This window comes from Pelophylax lessonae (assembly GCF_965119305.1).
Source record: "Pelophylax lessonae genome assembly, chromosome: 11".
Classification (NCBI taxonomy): Eukaryota; Metazoa; Chordata; class Amphibia; order Anura; family Ranidae; genus Pelophylax; species Pelophylax lessonae.
Window position 1 is genome coordinate 58,838,252 of NC_138778.1, and position 6,508 is coordinate 58,844,759.

Sequence of the window (6,508 nt, forward strand, 5' to 3'; positions counted from 1 at the left end):
CCACCACCACATAGGTGTGGCGGGCAAGAGACTCCAGCTTCCTATCCGTAGGATCCCTAAATACCGGAGTATCTTCGGTGGGAGCCAGAGTAGCCTTGTTCAATCTGGCCACAGTGTGATCCACTTGAGGAGCCACACACCAGCGTGCAACCGTAATAGACGCAAAAGGGTAGAGAAGTTGAAACCTTTTAGGCACAGTGAAGGTGTGTTTCAAATTGCGCCATTGCTCATTCACAGTGTGATGAAACTCAGCGGGGCAAGGAAAAACCTGCGCCGTCTTGCAGGTCCTGTGTGTACCAAAAGATGACACAATGCCCGGAGGATTGGGCTCATCCTCTAAATGTAGTGTTTCTTTGATGGCAGAAATCAGCGCATCCATAGCTGCGCGTTCCTCAGGCGTCCCAGGGGGGGGGGTTCCTTCACCCCTGTAACCTCCGCCTCCCCCTCAGACTCTTGCGGGTCCTGAGAAGAGCGAGACCCTGAAAGGGGCACGCTACCTACAGCAACATTGTTGTACATTCAGAATCAGAAGAAAAAGAAATCCTAGGCCTTTTTCTAGCAGCACGTTCAGTCATCAGCACATCCATTTTGGACACCAAAGTCGCCAATACAGCAGCCAAATTAGTCAGGGTAGAGGATTCAGAGGAACTTGAATCCCCTACCAAGGCTGGAGGGAATTTGCTGTCCTGGGATTCCATTACCAAAAAACGGAATTTTTGTAAAATCTTACCTGTAAAATTCCTTTCTCTGAGTCCTCCGACAGTCGCCGCCTCTTCATATTCGTCACATATGGGGTATTAGACTTTGCTCCGAAGGAGTAGCTAGGCAACAGAATATGTTAACAATAAAGCTTTAACATATCCCACCCTCAAGGGGTGGTCCCCTCAGTCAATACCCTCCTACTTCCTGCAACCATATCTCAGTTTTAGTGGAATAGCAGTAGAGTATACATTCAAACCCCAAAAGAGGGGCGGGGGCGGCGACTGTCGGAGGACTCAGAGAAAGGAATTTTACAGGTAAGATTTTACAAAAATTCCGTTTTCTCTTACGTCCTCCGACAGTCGCCGCCTCTTCATATTCGTCACATATGGGGACGTCCCAAAGCAGTGCAAACATGAGGGGTGGGAAACGCATCCGCGCCGAAAGGCAACGCAGTCTCCACATCAAAGAAAGGAACCTTACCAAAGGAAGGAAACCAGCTGGGCAACAGCAAAAATAAGTGCTCAACAGGAGCAACAACCCAGGAAAAGACAAAAAACCAGGGGATACAAAAACTTATCCCAACAGCCAGGAGTCCCCAACAAGGGACCCTAGGGAACAGCCGCACTAAGAACCTTGCGGCCAAAGGAAGCATCCGCCGATGCCTGAACATCTACTTTGTAGAATTTTGTGAAAGTGTGTACGGTCGACCAAGTCGCCGCCTTACACACCTGGGCTACAGAAGCCCCATGACGACAGGCCCAAGACGTACTCAGAGATCTAGTAGAGTGCGCCTTCACAGGCACAGGGGGAACCTTCCCCTGCAAGGCATAGGCCCGTTCAATGGTCTGCCTGATCCATTTGGCAATGGTAGAGGCGGAAGCCGCCATGCCCTTCCGAGGACCCTCTGGAAGAACAAACAAGGAGTCCGTCTTTCGAAAAGACTCAGTCGATTTAAGGTAAACCCTAATCGCCCGAACAACATCCAGAGAATGTAGTCTCACCTCCTTTGGATGTTTAGGCTTCGTGCACAACGAAGGCAAAACAATATCCTCGTTAAGATGGAATTCCGAAACTCGTTTCGGCAGAAAAGAAGGATTAGGTCGCAAGACCACCTTATCCAAATGAACAACCAGGTACGGAGACTTGCAGGACAAAGCCGCCAGTTCCGACACTCTGCGAGCCGAAGTGATCGCCACCAAAAAGGCGACCTTTTTGGACAACATAGACAACGATATCTCCCTGATCTGTTCAAAAGGAGCACGTTGTAACACAGACAGGACTAGATTCAAGTCCCAAGGGGGCAAAGGATCCCTCCTAGGAGGAACCAGATGCCGCACACCCTGAATAAAAGTGCCAACCAAGGAGTTGGAAGCCACGGGACGTTGAAACAGAACGGCCAGCGCAGACACCTGACCCTTTATCGTAGCCAGCGCCAAACGCTGATCGACACCCGTCTGAAGGAAAGACAGCACACGGGAAACCGAGTACGTGCGGGGTGAAAACCCCCTGGACTCACACCAGGCAAAATAGGCCTTCCAAGTACGGTAATAAACCTTTCCCGAGGAAGACTTCCTCGCGTTGATCAAGGTATGAACAACCTCTGGAGAGAGACCCTTCTCCTTCAGGACCTCGGTCTCAACAGCCAGGCCGTCAAAGCCAGCGACTGTAAAGCAGGATGGTAAATCGGTCCTTGAGACAGTAGATCGTCCCGAAGAGGCAGACGCCAGGGGGCGTCGACCGCCAGATTCACGAGGTCTGCGTACCAGGACCGGCGAGGCCAGTCCGGTGCCACAAGAATCACCGTGCTGCGTTCCGAGTGTAACCTGCGAAGGAACCGGGACAGCAACTGAATCGGTGGAAACGCGTACATCAGCCTGTACTGATGCCACGGGGCCACTAACGCGTCCGACGCGTCTGCCCGAGGGTCGCGCGTCCTTGCCACGAACCTCTTCACCTTGTAGTTGAGGCGAGACGCGAACAGGTCCACATCTGGAAGACCCCACTTCGCGCACAACATCTGGAAGACAGCCGGGTGGAGAGACCATTCCCCCTGATCCAGGGTCTGGCGACTCAGATAGTCCGCCTGCCAGTTCTCCAGTCCCGGAATGTGAACCGCCGTTATCGCCGGGACATGAGTCTCGGCCCAAGACAGAATGTCGGCCACTTCTCGAGCCGCTCGGGCACTCCTGGTGCCCCCTTGGTGGTTGATGTAGGCCACCGCCGTGGCATTGTCCGTCTGCACCCGAACCGGGCAGCCCTGCAGCCGGTCCGTCCAGCGAAGAAGACAGAGCCTTATCGCACGCAATTCCAGAATGTTGATCGGGAGGGAAGACTCCCCCTCCGACCAGGTCCCCTGGGCGGACAGAACGCCCAGAACACCACCCCAGCCCGACAGGCTGGCATCCGTGGTGATTATCGTCCACGAGATCGGACGAAACGACTTGCCCCCGGACACCAACGGGGACTGGAGCCACCACAGAAGGTTTTCCCTGGTGCGATGACTCAACGAGATCTGAAGATCCAGAGATTGAGGTCGCCCGTCCCACTTGGACAAGATCTCCGCCTGGAGACCCCGCGTGTGAAACTGCGCGAAAGGAATCGCCTCGAAAGCCGAGACCATCAATCCCAGACATCTCATACACGTCCGCAGAGACGAGTTCGGAACGTCCCTGAGGGACCTGACTTCCTCCTGAAGAGTCCTGAGTTTGTCTTCCGGCAGGAAGACCTTCGCCTGCACCGAGTCCAGTATCATTCCCAGATAGGGAAGACGAACCGACGGACTCAGTGTCGACTTTGGAACATTTATCGTCCAACCGAACTCCTGCAGAGTTTGCATCGTGACAGACAGGTCCTTCTCCAGACCCTGACTGGTCGCAGACCGAATCAGAATGTCGTCCAGATACCCCAGGACAGAAATGCCCTGGGCTCTCAATAATGCCAGAACCGGTGCAAGCACCTTGGTGAAGACCCGCGGAGCCGAGGCGAGCCCAAAGGGCAACGCCACGAACTGGTAGTGATCCTCCGCAATGGCAAATCGAAGGTATCTCTGATGACCCTCGAATATGGGGATGTGAAGATACGCATCCTTCAAATCGATGGAGGCCATGAATTCCCCCGGAACCAGGGCAGCCACCACCGAGCGCAGGGATTCCATGCGGAACTTGCGAACCCGCACAGAGCGGTTCAGAGCTTTCAAGTCCAGAATAGGACGAACCTTGCCCTCCTTTCTGGGCACGGTGAACAGATTGGAATAAAACCCCCGAAATCTGTCCCGATGAGGCACCGGAACCACCACTCCCTGAGCCCTCAGGTCCCGCACCGCCAGGTGCAGATCCCGCAGGCGCTCTGGAGACAGTTGTAGATTTGAGGGAAAAAATCTGCTCTCTGGCCGAGAGAGAAACTCGATCTTGTAACCAGATCGAACGATTTCCAGAACCCATCTGTCCCGCACACGGGCCAACCAGGGCTGAAGAAAACCGAGCAAGCGTCCCCCCACCCCAAAACTGGGTGAGGGCGCCCCTTCAGGCCGAACTGTTATGGGCCGCAGGTCCGGATTGGCCGGACTTCTGTTTCCCAGACCAGGGTTTCTTCTGAGAGCCCTGGCCCTTGAACGGTTTGCCCTTGTAGTGCGGCCGAAAGGCACGAAAGGACCCCTGAGGGGGCCGAAAATGAGCATGCTTCTTCCCAGAAGCCCCCTTAGCCTTGGGGAAATGGGGCAAGAGAGTGCTCTTACCCCCGGTAATCCCCTTAATCAACACATCCAGGGACTCCCCAAAAAGGCGAGACCCATCATAAGGCAGATTGGCTAAGGTTTTACGTGAAGATTGGTCCACCGACCAACATTTCAACCAAACCAGGCGGCGAGACAACACCGCCACGCTGTGCACACGCGCGGCCAACGGAATCAGGTCCAGGTCCGCATCACACAGATACATGACACCCTGGTGGATCTGATCCACCATATCCAGGGTCGCCGCCGAGGCCGAATCGGCCACTAGGACGCGCCTAAGCATCTGCGTCCAACTTGCGATCGCCTGGGCCGCCATGAGAGAAGCAAACAGAGCCTTAAGCATAGAACCCGTAACAGAATAAGTATGACGGGCAAGAGACTCCAGTCTCCTATCCGTGGCATCACGGAAAACAGGGGATCCCTCTGCAGGGATCGCAGTGGCTTTGTTCAAAACCGCAATAGCATGATCCACTGGCGGAGGCACACACCACCGTTCATCAGTGGCAGGCGAGAAAGGATAACGCAGCTTAAATTTACTTGGTACCGCAAAAGGCTTGCGCAAATCGCGCCATTGGTCCTTAACAGCGCGCTGAAAATCAGCATTGCAGGGAAAAACCTGCGGCGTCCTGCGTTTTCTCTGCGTCCCATAAGCCGCCAAGGCAGCTGGGGGACACACCTCGTCCTGCAAACGTAGCGTCTGCTTAATGGAAGCAATCAACTCATCCATGATTGCAAGCTCTTCAGGCGAGCCAGGGGGAGAATTATCAACCCCCTCAACTTCAGCCTCTACCTCAGACCCCACTAGATCAAGAGAGGAGCGGGACCCCGATAGGGGGGTCCCCGCCAGAACAGCCCCATCACCTTCACCCTCAGAATCAGAGGACAGAGCAACTCTGGGCCGTTTAGTAGATTGAGCAGCCACCAGCATTTGCACCTGTGCAGCAAGGCCAGCCACAATCGTGGCCAAATCCCCCCCTGGGGGGGAAACAGCGGTCCCCTGGCTTTCCACCAATACTGTGGGAAACTTGCCCTCCTGAGAATCCATTGCCCCTGTATGCCAGACAACCAAGGGTTAACTGCCCCCTTACAGCAAGCGCGGCAAGCGCAGCCCACCGCACCACACTCAGGCACAATGAGACCCCCACAGGGAATATACAGACTGAATACAGGCAATGGAACACAGGAATAGAAGGATAAAACCTGAGGAGACTCCGCTGCTGCTGCTGCCTCGATCGGTGCTTCCAGGAGAGAGGAAGTGATGCTGCCAGGGCGCTCTATGTAAGCCTATGGAGGCTACAAGAAAATGGCCGCCGTGCATGTAAACCATGCGGCCGGAGCGGGCGCCGGTAAAATGGCGCCGTTTGGCGCCGAAATCGCCGCTCCACAGTGCATAAAATCACACACAATATTATCCCATTATATGGATACATGTTAGATCGCCGCAGCGATCGCTGTATATGCCCCAACATGCCATTAAAAACATGCCCCACAGCACACAGCTCCTCACACTGCCCAGCCTGACATACTCAGTGTCATACAGCTCCCCCCCCCCTTGCAGCCCACAGCATGCAGCCGAGATATAGGGAGACAAGCAGTGTGATTAAAGGCAGGTTACACAGTCCCAGACTGAGACCCCCCCCAGACAGACAGGTCCCCACATAGATACACTTACCTCACATGGCGTGGGGAACCCGCACAGGCGAACAAGCCGCTGCACATGAGGCAGGGAGAGTCGCAATTCAAGACGCACACAATGGCGGTTCAGAAACCGCACAGCGTCCGGTGAGGTAGCCACCTCACCAATCATCCCTGCACCGAACAGGGATGGGTCGTTCACCGTGCCAGGAGCGTTACCTGGCTGAACGCTCGATGGCAGACTGGGAAGCCACTGACCCACGACCTGCGACCAGGGGGATCAGCCCGAGACCCAGTCCGCATGATCCTCTTCGTCCGAAGAACTAACTAACGCTGACAAAATAACAGCTAAATAAAGGTAGAGAGAAAAACTCAAACAAAATATTAAAAAGAAGAAAGAGTCTGGGACAGAAAGTCCCAGCACAGAGAGAGCCAGCCACT